At 37.6% G+C, this 15,341-nt stretch overlaps 1 protein-coding gene across 4 annotated transcripts in view; it reads right to left on the bottom strand.

The window, feature by feature from the left end:
* PDE6H (phosphodiesterase 6H) overlaps positions 1 to 15,341 on the bottom strand; it is a 172,793-nt gene that overhangs the window by 5,396 nt on the left and 152,056 nt on the right. For 2 of the 4 annotated variants that reach the window (XM_021719128.1, XM_008071207.2), the window contains exons 2-3: positions 8,424 to 8,504; positions 5,261 to 5,325 (exon numbers count right to left, since the gene is read on the bottom strand). The exons of 1 other annotated variant lie outside the window; for it this stretch is intronic. The gene's annotated coding sequence lies outside the window, so the exon portion shown is untranslated. Of the gene's footprint in view, positions 1 to 4,159; positions 4,190 to 5,260; positions 5,326 to 8,423; positions 8,505 to 15,341 lie in introns of those variants that run through there. One more of the 4 variants, XM_021719129.1, reaches the window with a different exon arrangement.

Below are 15,341 nucleotides of genomic sequence, written 5' to 3'. Positions count from 1 at the left end.
TGTAACACACAATAAGGCAGAAATTACAGAGAAATCAGGTCCAGTTATATTTAAAGTATTTAGTGTAAAATAGTCTTTAAAATGTCACATGGAAACGGAAAATGTCATCAGTCTCTATCTTCTGGCAGGCTGCACCTACATCATTCCTGGTCGGTAAGAATGTATCTGTTTTTAAAGATTTCCAGAGAAGAGATGGCATAGCCTCATCTGGCGTATGTTTCAGCCGTAATACCACTGTAGAACTTCCTGGAAAGTCGTACTTAATGTTTACCCTAAATCGCTCGCGCACAGGGAACTCACCATGGTGCTGTCCAGTGGCAGGATGGTTTCCCGGGGATGACACAGTCGCTCACCCTCCCGGGTCCTTCGTTCATCCCTGCAATGAAACGTCCTGACAGAGAACATCCAAGAATATGTTAAATACATCGTAATACACACACACACACACACACACACACACACTCAAGTAAAGAATTTAATGCAGGATGATTAAATAAGTTTGTACTTTAACTTCATATCCAGATATAAGTTTTTTAGTCACACCTTTCTCAAAAATCTTCAACATTTTCTCCTGTCCAAATCATGAACCTCTTGAATATGGTGTTCCCAGACTTTAATTTGGCTACAGAAATGTACCTCACCATTCTTCAAATACAAATCAAAGAAAATTATGGATACAGATAAACTTTTTAAAGTGTTAAGCTTTAGGATGACAATATTTTTTCTTTCACAACAGTTGACAAAACTTACTCTTAGAAGGAAAATTCTGCAATGTTCCAATGAACTTCCAAATAGCCTTAATCTCTTACCCTGAGTCAACCCCCTCCATAATCTAGTACACAGGAGCTTTGTTTGCATAGGATTTCTTATTTCACCAATTACAGATTTATGCTAATGTTCTTAGTTGCAATTCTCTCTGACAGTCTCTGGCTCATACTAAGCACTACTCTCTTTACTGGCCATGCTAAAAATCCCTCAAATCTTCAAGTTCATTATTTTTTCTTATTTTTTCCAAAGTCAGCTTTAACTTGTTATCTTTGCCTCCGAGATTTTTTAAAATTAAATTATTATCCTTGTCTCCAAGTTATATTTTTCTTATTCACCTTCCCTCCCCCCATTTCACTCTCAATTTGTCTAGTAGAAATACACTGAATAATCTGTGACCTGCTACCAGGGTTGATGAAGCTGGCCAAGACCCTGGGTCATCTGTTTTTGTTGTGAATTCTTCCTTTGTCCCCACTGGAATATGCTTCATGAGACTGTTTTTTTCAGTTTTTGTTTATTTCTATAATCTCAGAACCTACAACAGTGCATGATGCAAAGAAGATATATCATTAATATTTGTCAGATGAGGTAATAAATTAATTTAGAAATTAGACAAATACCCTAAGCCTAAGGCAATGAGATCTGACCCTATGACTTTCTCCATCAGAACACAGAGAAGGCACTAGCTGGTCTTCACCTCGTAAAGCCCTCAGTGACCTTAAGAAATACTCCGCTAGTTTCTCTGCTCACTAAACTCAATTCTTTTACTGTGGGACTCTCTAGCCTTGGTCAGCAGGCAAGGTTTGTACCTCTCCCAAGGGTGGCTAAGACTCTGGGATTTGGTGGTGGGCAGCCAAGGTCAGCACTATGCTCAGAGTAGACCACAGAAACTGGCACATTCTGGCTTTGTCAAAGACACAGAGGACAACTAGAAAATTTCTCTCAGATCAACTTTTTTGAACTCTCTACTATTTCCAAAGTAGTAAGAAACCATAAACTTTCTTTTCTCTCATCTGGAGAGACAGTAGGATAAAGATTGCCAGATTTAGCAAATAAAAATACAAGACCCTTATTTAAATTTGAATTTTAAATAAACAACATATTACTTTTTAGTAAAAGTATATCCCAGGTATGTCATAGTACATGCTTATAATTTTTAAAAAAGCCTTTGTTGTTTATCTGGAATTCAAATTTAACTGGGCATCCTCTGTTTTATCTGAAAATCCTAACTAGGATTCTATTATGTTAGAGTCAGAGTTTATAATGTGAGAGCCTAAGGTGACCCTAATAGGTCTAATTACCCTTCAGGGGTAACACATTGTGAAGAATATTCTCCTTAGAATCAAACAGATGTAGTTTCAAATTCCTGTTCTGCAGAACTGGCTATGTGACCTTAGATGAGTTGCATAACTTTTTGTGGGCCTCATTCCATCCATAAAATGAATAAAGTAATACTTTCTTCCTTTTAAAGATATGGGGAAAATTAAAGGAGATAATGTAAGTCTAGCATCTAGTACAAAATGCTAAAAAAAAAAAAAAAAAAAAAAAAAGAGTGAGTATATACTAGACCTGGGAATCAAGGAAACTATGGAACAAATCTATGACACATGTTCACCTGAACTCTGTACTCCCCTCCCCTGGGCCAGGTGCTCAAGAGCCTGTGCCATGCATCAGAGAGGCAATTGTCATCAACACTTGCTGGATAATCCTGTACTTCCCTCAAATGCCCCAACTGTTAACTTATTTATGGTCTTAATTTTTTTTTTTTTAAGAATCCTTCCTTGAATTACTCTGATGCCCCTAACAGCAAACCCAAAGAGCTTAAAAGTCACTCTTGACTTCCATATTCCCCTGATGACATTCCCCTTTGTTCTGCAAGTCTTCTGAAAGTTTACATAATTTTGAAGTTACATCTCCAGGCTTAAACAGTCTTTGTGTCTAATTCTAAGTTTGATGCATTATGGAATAGAATATTCTTCAGAAGGTGTTCCATAACAATTGCCAGGTTAATCCCTGGATCCTCTTGGTCCTCTGGACTTGCACTATAGTGAGTAGCCCGAACAGTCAACCAATCCCTATAGAGTTTCTGTCACAAAATTACCCTCCAGTTCTCTCTGTAAAACCTTTGGGAAGAAGAAAACAAATATGACCCTTTCCTGCCTTGGAAGCCAGTACTGTTGTCTGGATAACACCAAAGGCTAAACTCATTCTGACCATGCTTTCCTAGAGATTTCAAGGACATTCTGGAACTGAATAATTCAAAATTTTAGTGTTAGACTTGATTTTATCTATAAGAGGAAGTTTTACATTTTTACCTCCAAAAGTGTCAAGTAATTTATTCCTTTGTGAGGCAGAAATTTTTCTTGCCTTTAAAGTGATGCTAGCCTTTCCTCTTTTGAAGATTACAAACTGTTTTTCTGCAGGAAGAAGTGAATGCAGAGAATTAATGTTTCAAGGCATAGTTTTGTAGGGAACTGGAGATAGTATCAACTTAGAATAAAGGAAGCAAATCTCAGCTGTATAAATCTACAGAGAATGATTCTTCATATATTCTAGCTAAGGAAAAGCAGTTTCAGAAGGTTCTTGGAACAGCCTTTCTTTTACCACTATTATTATCCTAGACTTCTATTTCTCTTTTTCTCTGCAAAGATAATAGATAGATAGACACGTACACTGTTGATGAACTTAAAAAGGTGCTGCAGAGAGGTAGGAAGGGGAGTACTATTTCTTTTACTGATGGACTTGAGCCCATAAATGTCACCCAGGATCCTGCTGAGGCAGATAGAAGCAATAATTTGGAGAGCCAAGCAAGACCCAAGCCAAAGCTATTAAAACAACAACAACAAAAATTCAGCAAGTACCTTGCTATGGAATGGAACAAACAAACACTTTAACCTCAATGAAAGAATGCTACGCCACCCGCACTGCCTTGCAGTCATTCCCATGCTCACTCTCACTCGCAATCTCCATAGCGTCACAGTCTCACAACAGCCTCCTGGGCTAATTTTTCAAGCACATACTGGGAGTAAAGAACTGTTTTCTCTGTGATTATTCCGTGCCCCAGATCCCTTCTTTCCCAGAAAGCTGTTTGCTATGGAGCCACAAACAGGGAGGGTCACTTTTGAGTTCCTTCTAAATGAACTCTGTAATCAAGGTTTGCAGTGACCTTGTAATAATCAAGTTTTACTCATGAGCTTGTGTATGACATACCAAGGAGGTTTGGGTATATCTCCTTCATGTTCTTTCCCATTTTCACCCCTAGCCCCAGTTCAGGTTTTAGGTCCAACATGTTCTCTTCTTCCATTATTTTTTGTTTGTTTTAGAACCAGATCAACCCTTCAATGCCATTCAGTGATATCCCGCTCAAACTTACCAGAAGTTGAGAAATACTCACAGAGCTGAATGTTGTTTCTATAAGCTGTCCAGTTGCCTTCTTTGCAACAGACAAAAGGATCTTTGCATCCTGATTTATCTCTCTGTAATACCCTCATGCTACTTAATCCCATTGTCATAAGCTTAGAACAGCAACCGAGGTACAAAGACGTCAGAAGAACATGGAGTGAAACTAGGACAGGCTTAGCAATTTACTGATAAACAGATGCTCTTCCAAACTGCCTTGGGCTCTCTTCAATCAGGAAACAGGTATCGATTTCATAAACACACACAAGTTGTTTATCCAAGGACAGATTTCCATTTGTACTTCAATGTGTTCTGTCCTTTTTCATTCTTACGTTTAGTCCTTGCTACCCATTCCCTGATATACATACATACTCATGCTAACAATTACACACACACTTACACAGTGACATATTTATTATGGGGCTCTGGATAACTGGAGAGAAGAAAGGGAACCACAGTGCCTTCTGCTGCAGTAGAGATGTTGATCATGTAAGCAGTGACATTGGAAAACACACAGTATCTCTCTGTAACTGGTATTGTGTATACACCTTCAAAGAGATGGAAACTTTGAGTCAGGAATGATATCAAATTTGGTAAATTTGAAAAAGAAAGAGCCCAAGTGATAGTTAGAAATTGCTAACTGAAATATTTACTTAAGAATCTATTGCTGTATTTTTCCTACTAAAAGGTTTTAGGGTACAGGGCTCAGGCTACAATCCAATTCACTGAGATACTTGACTCAGTCTTCCAATTGCATTGAGACACTAGTGTTAATTTGCATATCACTTATACTATTCTAAATAGATCTTAACTTATATGCCAGTATCATTTAAGCTTTTTTTTTTTTTTACAAATTTGTCATAAAGAAATTAAGTGACCTATTTAAGACTGTAAATATAATTAATGGTGGAGATAGAACAATGTAGAAAGAGACATGAGAATGCAATAATTCTCTATTAATAGAGACATTAAATAAATTTGCAGAAATTAAAGCAAAAACAAAATAATGCAGCCAGGATCAAGGCCCAAGTTTGGAAGCATTTTGCATATTCAACCATCTTTCTACCATACTACAGCAAAGCAGACATGGACCAACCTGTTTGCTAGTCACTTCTGTGCCTTGACAATGAATTGCAGTATGTCTTCTCCAGATTGCACTCCCTAAGATTATAGAGAAAGAAGGTCAACTTATCCCTCCTAGACAGGAAAAAATTCTTTTTTATTATTATTTTTTATTTCAAAGATGTAGGGCACAATTCAGGGTTAGGTATACAAATGTTCATTATGCAGGTGCCCTTGTTGATGAGGTGTGCCCCCACCACACCCCAGCAGATTCCCATTATCCCCAATCCCACCCCACCCCCCACCCCAGCAGTGTCCCACTATTGCCAATCCTTTTCCTATAGTATTACAATAATTATTCAAGGTCCACTTATGAGTGAGAACATATGATACTCAATTCTTTGTTTCTGTGATAGATCACTCAGTATTATAGACTCTAAGTCCATCCAAGTTGCTGCAAATTCATAATTTTGTCCTTCTTTATGACTGCATAATATTCCATCATGTATATGTACCACATTTTTTTTATCCAGTTCTCTTTTGATGGGCAACACAGTTGGTTCCATGTTTCCACTACTGTGAATAATGTTGCAATAAACATGCATGTTCAGGTGTCTTTTTCATAGAGTGATTTGAGTTCCTCCGGGTATATTCCCATTAGGGGGATTGCAGGGTCATATGGGAGGTTGATTTTTAGATCTTTAGGAAAAGATTCTTAACCTGCAACTCCAAGCAGATTACATGAGCAACTAAACAGCTTAAGAGTTGTTTCTATGGTTTCTTATGTTTTTTTCAAAAATTAGAGCATTCTGAAGGCAGCAAATACTTTGCCAAGCCAGTAAAGTGCTAAGTCTCTCGATAGGTTCTTCCAGTCTCTCCTTTGTATGTCCATTACCATTCGCATCTTCCTTCTCTCCTACATACCAGGCACCTGGATGTTTAGAGGCTTATCTGTCAAACTCTCACATATTCCCCATTTCCTTGGTGGAAGACTGCCATTCCTAAGGGCAGTGGAAAGAGCTATAAGCTGAACAAGTGTTTTAGAACATTGTTACTCAAAGGCAGCAGCATCAGCACCACCTGTGCATTTGTTAAAAATGCAAGATCTCAGGCTATGCTGCAGATTTACTACATCAGAATGTACATTTTTAACAAGGTACAAGGTGGTTCATTTGCACATTAATGTTTGAGAAGTACTATTCTAGACCGTAATGTAAACTTGGATTTATCACTTCTTTGCTATGTGATAAGATTGTCACTTCTCTGTGTTTAAGCATCCTCATACGTAAAATGAATGATTTGGGGTGCCAGGGTTCTTTTTTTTTTTTCCTTCCCAGCACATTTGAGAAAAATAATCTACATTCATCAGTAACAAGATTTACAATCCAGTTATTCTCAGTGACAGTAGTTGATGTCATACCACAATCCACCTCCTTCATGGGGACCCAGGAGAATGGAGAGTGAAAAGATAGAGGTGTGGGGAAATCCAAGAGTATAACTTGAAAAAAAATTACCTTAAAGTGATTCCAACATGGCTCTCAAGGGCTTAGAATTAGAAAATTCTTAACTTGCTTTATAGACTTAAAATTCTATGTCCCTTCTGGTTCTGGACCAAAATGGAGAAGACATATTTCTTCCCATGCCTCCTGCTAAGAACAGCTAAAAATACTGGATATTATATATGAAGCAAGCATGGAATATTCTAAAATACTTGAGATAACAAGTCAAACCAAGTGGGGAACTTAGAACCAAAGGAACAATCTAGCAATACATTTCTGGAATATTTTTATTGTTTTGTATGTCCTGAAGTCGATGCAGGAAAAGACAGCAACTCCAAAATACCAACAGGAGAAAAATCCTCCCCCAAATTCTGCTTGCTCTTAACAAATAACCAGGAAAATTGCAACATAGACAAAAAACATAAAAATAAAAGATTATGGGGAAAAAAACATGGCCCAACTCTGCAAAGGCTGAATGGAGAGCCAAGACTTTCAACCTGGCCCAGTTATAATGTAGTGACCCTCTCCTCCCAACCTGGGTAGTATAAGAGAAAGACACACTGGGATTCTGGATTTTCATTTCCAATCAGTGATAATGAGGCCCCCATCTTCATTCTAACAGAGTGGTGTTAGAGAAGTCCAAGTGGAAAAAAATCTGAGTTGTTTTTTTTTTTACCTGCAATCAGAAATAATAGAGCATCTAAAAAAGAATGAAATAAAGATTTTAGAACGTAAAAACATGATGACCAACACTGAAAAACTCAGTGAATGGGCTCAACAACAGAATGGAGAGAAAATAAGAAAGGATCAGTGAACTTAAAGACAGAACAATAGAAATTACTCCATCTAAACAAAAGAAAGAAAATAGACTCCCCAAAAATGAATAGAACCTCAGAGAACTATGAGACTAAAGGATTTCACGTTAATGTCATCAGAGGTCCAGAGGGAAGGAGAAAAGGGATGAGGCTAAAAAAGTACTTGAAGAAATAAAGGCTGAAAATTGTTTGAATTTAATGCAGGACATACATGTATCAGGAGGAATCCCCCAAAACCTGGAATTATCTTTTTGGAGGCCGGCCCCATGTAGTGCAGGCTTTCCCCACTGGGTAAATGTTCTAGGAATCCATCAACATCAGTGTACCGGCTAGTGTTGTGAAAAGCTGAATTTGGCTTCAGTGAATTTTTTTGTGGCAAACAGGTAACTAGTTCTTCCACCATGACTAGGCCCTGCCCACCCTGTGCTGAGTGCTCAGCAGTTTCTGACCAAAAATGGCATGACCCCCAAGCCCCACTCACCCTATTCACCCAAACTTCCCAAGTGTCTTTTTCTTTTGTCTCACAGGATGTTTTGATGATGTGATAAAGGTGAAACAAAAAACAGCAGAAGCACTAGAAGGCATCACAATTGATGAGTTCAAAAACTGTTTTGAGCAGTGGAAAAAGTGTCTTCATAGGTATAGTGTATCAAATGGAGAGTAGCTTGAAGGTGATTGACATTTAAAATGCAAGAATAAATACACAATATTTTACAAATAAATTCTGGGGTCTTGGGGTGCCCCTCATATAGCATCAAGAAGGAGCATACTCCAATGGGCTAGAGTCAAAGATATCTAAGCCAAAAGATATCATAACCAAACTTCAGAAAACTAAAGACAAAGAAAAAAATTAGAAAGCAGTAAAAGAGAAACAATATCTTACCTAGGAGAAAACCATTTGACTGACAGCAGATTTCCCATCAGAAATCATGGGGACTAGATACAGCACAACGTTTTTCAAGTCCTGGAAAAAAACAAAACAGAACTATCAACCCTGACTTCTATATCAAGTAAATTGAAAGGGAAATAAAGGCATCCTCAGACAAAGGAAGACTAAGAGTATCTATAAATAGAAGACTTACTCTAAGAATGACTAAGGGAAATTCTTGAAACAGAAGAAATAATAAAAGAAGAAATTTTGGAATATCTGAAAAGAAAGAATAAAAAGAGCAATAGTATAAGGATACGGGAAGACAATGACCTCAACCACCTTCAACAAGACTTTGTAGAGAATGAAACATTATTTAAGATACTATGAAGTGCTAGTGTTCTGGTCATCATCCTATATCTTTAGAGAATGTACCCACTGTTCTCTGTTTCTGGTGGCTGCTCTTTCTGACTCTGTCTCTACTACTCTTGCTGCTCCTGAGTCTCAGGGGATTAGAGAAGGCTAGCCAAGCAGAAGCCAATACATACTACCTCTGTTAGACAGAGTTTTTCTACACAGCAACTTCATTGCCCATTGGCTAGTCTAGTGATGACTGATTTCTGGTTAGTTTATGTCTGATCTTGTCAACCAGGTAATGAGACTGTATGACTCTAAGCATGGTGACCAATCACCAAGGAATTTCCCCAAAAGGACTTTAAGAGTGCTGGACACTCTAAGTTTTCACAGAAAGAAGAGATAGAGCTAGCAGGAACCTCACAACGACATAAATAAATCCTGGAAACATTTTACTAGTGGAAAAAAATCCACAGTCAAAAAACTCTATACTGTCTAATTTCACTTGTGACATTCTGGAAAGGCAATACTATAGGGTTGGAGAACAGATCACTGGTTTCCAGGGATTGTGGTTGAGAGGAGAAGTTGACTTCAAAAAGAAAACACAAGGAGTTTTATGATGGATGATGCAACTATTTGGTATCTTGATCATAGCGGTGAATATAACTATGCATTTGTCACAACTCATATGTGCATTTCAAGGAGTTAAGTTCTACTGTATACAAACTGAATTTATTATGTTTACAACTAATTATAATAAAATGTTTTGTTCTATAGCACTATAATTTTCAGTTCTTGATGCTTTCTGACAGATGGGGAAGTTTTATTAAAGTAGTTAAAGTGCAGGTACTAAGTAATTAGAAGGTAATTAAAAATTTAGCTGTCCTTTAAGCTGCTTACATGAGTGCTAATCTCTAATCTTTCTTTAGTGCTTCTTAAAATACCAGTGAGTAGGAAGACACATTAAAGTCACATTCCCTCCACATTTAGAATCTCCTAGACTGAATTTTCCACTCTGACTAATGCACAGTGGACTCCAGGAAGGAGCAAACTAAATGTGAAGGAGGAATGTACACGTCTGACCCCTCTTCCCCGTAATATCCTACAATTTGATTCTCCAGAACAACATAATTAATTTTGAAAACATAAATTATTAATTAAAATACAATATTCTCTTCCAGAAAATAGAGAAGAGGGAAGACTTCCCAACTTATTTCATGAGAGCTGTTTTACCCTGATGCCAAAACCAGACAAAGGTAGTAAAAAAGGAAAAATACAGACCAATATCTCTCATAAATTTAGATGCAAAAATTCTTAATAAAATATTATAACATCAAACATAATCATTTAAATGAGAATAATACACCACAATCAAGTGGGATTTATCTCAGCTTTATAAGACTTGTTGAATACTCAAAAATGAATCAATATAATCCACTTTATTGACAGACTAAAGAAGAAAAATCATATGATCATATCAATTGATGAAGAAGAAGCATTTGACAAAATTCAAAACCCAGTAATAATAAAAACTCTTATAAAAGTAGAAATAGGAGATAGAGAAATCCCTTTGAAAATAGAATTCACATAAAGGGAATCTATGAAAGCCTACAGATCAGCTAGACACAGCGGCTCATGCATGTAATTCCAGTACTTTGAGAGACTGAGGCCAAAGGATCACTTGAGGCCAGGATTTTAAGACCAACCTGACCAACATAGTGAGATCTTGTCTCTACAAAAAAAAAAAGCTAGTCTTGGTAGTGTACATCTGTAGTCCCAGCTACTGGGGGGTGAAAGAAGGGTTGAGGCTGAGGTAGAAGGATTGCCTGAGCCCAGTAGGTCAAGGCTGTGATCATGCCATTGCACTCCAGCAACTTTGGTGACAGAGTAAGAGTCTGACTTGGAAGAAAGGAAGGGAGGAAGGGAGGAAGGGAGGGAGGGAGGAAGGGAACGGAAGGAAAGGGGAAAGGAAAATAAAAGGAAAGAAAAGAAAATCTACAGATCAATGAAATGGAGCAGAGTGCCCAGATATAAAACCACACAAGTATGCCCAGTTGATTTTTGACAAGGATACAAAAGTAATTCAATGGAGAAGGAGTGACCTATTCAACAAATGATGCTGGAGTGCCTGAACATTTTGTCTATGGACATTCATAGACAGAAGAAGAGAAGAAGGAGGAAGACAAAGAGGAGGAGGAAGAATCTTAACTTCATACCTTATGCACCCAAAACCTCGTACCTAGTACAAAAATTAACTCAAATCAGTGACTAAAATATGAAATGTAAAACTCTACGACTATAATCAAAATATATGAGAGAAAATCTTCAGGGCCTTGGACTAAGTAAAAGGGTGCATGTGTGCCAGTGAAAACACAATTCATAACAAGAAAAAGTGATACACGTACCTCATTAAAATTAAAAATGTTTGCTTTGGGAAACCCTGATGAAGAAATTGAAAGACAAATTATATACTGGGAGATGATATTTTAAAATCACATCCTCAAGAAAGGATGTGTTTCTGAAAAATATGAAGAACTCTCAAAACGCAACATTAGAAAGGCAAACAATCCAACTAGAAAATGAACAAAAACATGAATAAACAATTCACTGAATAGGATATATAGATAGAAAGCACACAAAAAGATGTTCACCATAATCATCTATTAGGGAAATGGAAATTCAAACTACAATGAGACTTCACCACACACCTAAGAGAATGACTAAAAAATAATGACAGCACTAAATAATTGCAAAGATATGAAGAAACTGAATCATTCATGCATTGTGAGTGGAGATATAAAATGACACAGCCACTGTGAAAACAGTTTGGCAGGTTTTTCTAAAACTACACACGGTTTTATTATACAACCTAACAATTGCACACTTGGGTATTTATCCAGAAAGGTAAAAATTTAGATTCATTTAGAAACTTGTACATAAATGTTTATAACAGCTTCATACTAGCCGCAAATTGGAAACTATCTAAATTTCCTACAATGGGTGAATAGTTACACATTTGTATCATGAAATACTGCTCAACCATAAAAAGAAATGAAATGAAGGCACTGATATACACAACAACTTAGATGAACCTCAAGGAAATTATGCTAAATGAAAAAAGTCAATTGCAAAAGCATGTATAATTCCATTTATACAATATCGTTAAAATTCAAAATTATAGAGCTGGTGAACAGGTTAGTGGCTGTCAAAGTTAGAAATGAGTGTGGGAGAAGGTAGGTGTGGCTATGGAAAGGGAGAACAAGTAAGCCTCAGGGTAGAATTTCTTATCTCGGTTGTGGTGGTATTTGCAAGAAGCTTCACATGCAATAGAATTGCATGGACCTACAGACATGCAGGCACATACACACAAGTGCGTTTGTAACTGGAGAAATCTGAGCAAGCTCTGTGAATTGTACCCATGTCAGTTTCCTGGGTTGATACCATGCATGACTAAGGAGGTGCTGACATTGAGGAAGCCTGGGTAAATGGGAGAGGCTCCCTGTACGTTTCTTCACAACTTCTTCTAAGCATACAATTACTTCAAGATACAAAGTTAAATAAATTTGTTATTCTAAAATTTATAAGAGGAGGCACAGCATCTTAAACATTGTAGCAATCAAATAAATATTCATTCAAGGCCGAAATCTAGGTGATCTGAGTCAGTAGGCATAACTGTTCCCATTCTCTCTATGCTCCCCTAGTCTCCTCTTCTCTCTCAAGTCATTCCTCCTCTGCATCTTTGTGGGCATCTCTTATTTCATCTTTCCTAAACATTGATGCATCCCAGTGCATTAGCTTTTTTCATTTATTCCACAGATATTTATTGATGGTCTACTATGTGTTTAGGTAGTGTTCTAGCCTCTTGAATGCACCATTGAATATGACAAGGTCCCTGCCACAGACAGGATCAAGGTCAAGGTCCTTATTAACATCTCATAAGAGGTCCACTGTGACCTGGACTCCATGCTTGCCTCACTCTGGTCACATTTCTCATCCTTGTATTTCTTGCACTTTACATTCCAAAAACCTCGAGTTACTTCCTTATAATTCCCTGCACACACCACACCATGTGGGGATGCCATGCTGTTGCCCATGCCTCTCCTCTACCTCAAATGCCGTCTCTCCTACTTCTAACCCTTACTGTATCAACTAATGAACAATTACTCTCCTTTGAGACTGAGCACTGTAGTCACTTCCTCCAAAAAGCCTTCCATGATATCTTTACTTATGCTCTCAAAAAAACCCATGTGTATTTTCTTTTCTTATTCTCACAAACGTTTTAAATTTGTTTATTTCTGTCTACCCTCATTGCATCATTAGCAACTTGAAGCCAAATACTGTGTCTTGTTTATTTCTGTACCTTTGCAAAGGTCCTGGCATATGACCAGGAATTGGTAAGTGTTTGAATTTTTTAAAGGGCCTTTATGCCAATGCTGTGAAATGCTACATAATGCAGTTCAATAGGCATATACATGAAGAAAATAAGAAAAAGAAAAGTGGGTCTTAGTGTTCCTTGCTGACACATGACTATACTGAGACTGATTATTTTTCAAGGCAACATTCTCACCAGAAGGAGACAGAAGTCAGGGCGCAGGGCAGAGTCTTGGCATAACTGTATAAGCTAGCTATATACATATATATGTATAGGTATATGGCTCAAATTCTTCCAAAATTCAGTCAAGTATTATGCTAGACACTTCAGGGAATGCAAGGCATGTAACACAACACTTTCCTTGAACATTGTATATTTGGGTGGAGAAATAAGTCTAAAACCCAGAAAATAAGCACTTAACAATACAAAGCAAACAATACAAAATTTAGTTTACTAAAGTACTAAATTCTATCATATAAACAATGCACACTCTAAGAGTTCAGAAAAACAAAACAAAGCAAAACAAAACAAATATATATATATATTTGACTAGGATCTGTGGAAGAAAGCTTCAAAAAAGGAGTGGGTGATATTTGAGATATAATTGGACTGATTATGAGAACTTAAGCCAAAATGACTCTCTTTGGGCATTCTAACATTGGCTATGCAGTAACAAGGATCAAAATGTAATATGGAAACAATGATTTTCTTGTATGATCCATTCACTGAGCACTTACTATGAGGTAGACACTCTGCTAGATGCCTTATCACATGTTGTTTCCAACCTTTCCTACTACAACACTGAAGGCTGGTATTATACCTTTTTTACAGACAAGAAAACTAAGGATTAAAAAAATGAAACCATTGGCTCAAGGACACTCTGACAGGAAGAGACAGAGCCAGGATGTCTGCCTGAACTCCAACTGTTCCCTCTATCCTTGCTGCTGTTAATGCTACATGTACACATTTCAGAATGGACAGCTGTCAGGGCAGAAAGCCTTCTCTGTGTCTTTACTTTCCGCCTCAAGAAATATGTCTGTGCAAAAAGGGGAAGTCTCAGTAGTCAGAAGTCGTTTGTCACTTTGTCAGGCTCATAGCAAAAGTACTGCCACATGAAAGACTTGTCCAGAATTTACCTTTCAGTCATATTCTTTTACTAGCAAGGAAAAGCTGGAAAATACTTGAAAGGTTTGATCATTTTTCTGGAAATTCTTATGCAGGTTTCCAAGTTATGTTGATTTCATTTGGCACTACAAGTGCTAATGTGCTTAGAATAAGAGCATTCTTCAGATAGTGACAGGCATTTTCTTACATTTGCAGAAGCTTAGGTAGGGGGAAGGGAGTCTCAGAATGTAATGCATTTTTGACTGCATAGGCTAGAAGCATAGTATCTGCCATTTTAGTTTTCTGAAAGAATTTCGTCTTTGTTTTCCCATTTAATAAATACACATGAATGATGACCTGAAACAGACAAACACGTGAATGGTAATTTCAAGTACACCCATGCTCTGACTGTGATGCTAGAAGATATTTCAGGAAATCATAGAAGTTGCTCTCAGACTTACTGAAAGTCCTTTGTTATATCACCCAGAGAACGATCTCGGTTAGTACTTTTCAATCCTTTTGAGGTCATGGACCCCTTTGAGCATTTGATAAAATTATTAATGCTCTCCTTTACAAAGTAAAGTCTACGTGAATTTATTGCTACTGGTTTTAGGTTACTTGCCTCAGTAGGCTTATGCACTGAAATGACTGATTTTAAACACATTTGCACAACTTCTTGCATACACATACATAAACACACATATACACACATGCACTGCCCCATATGTACTGATTTTACAGATTTGGGGGGCTTCCATATCTTCCCACATCTGTACCTAAAGCATTGTGTTATGGAAAGTTGTGAGAATATACTAGGCTCAGCAGAAAAATAAAGTCATGTTTGACGTGTGTTATCTTCCCTAATAGCATGAGAAATGGGTGATGACATGTAGACTATAAATTTATCATTTCTAGCCGGGCTCGGTGGCTCAGCCTGTAATCCCGAGCCTTTGGGAGGCTGAGGTGAGTGGATTGCCTGAGCCCGCGGGTTCGAGACCCGCCTGGGCAGGCGAGACCTCATCTCTACAATAAATCAAAAAACCAGCCGGGCGTGGTAGCGTGCGCCTGTAGTTCCGGCTACTCGGAAGGCTGAGGCGGAAGGA

This window comes from Carlito syrichta, unplaced genomic scaffold, assembly GCF_000164805.1.
Source record: "Carlito syrichta isolate Samal-C Ts95f unplaced genomic scaffold, Tarsius_syrichta-2.0.1 Scaffold314172, whole genome shotgun sequence".
Taxonomy (NCBI): domain Eukaryota; kingdom Metazoa; phylum Chordata; class Mammalia; order Primates; family Tarsiidae; genus Carlito; species Carlito syrichta.
The sequence above is the reverse complement of the archived record's forward strand: the minus strand, read 5'-3'. Positions and strand labels throughout refer to the sequence as shown.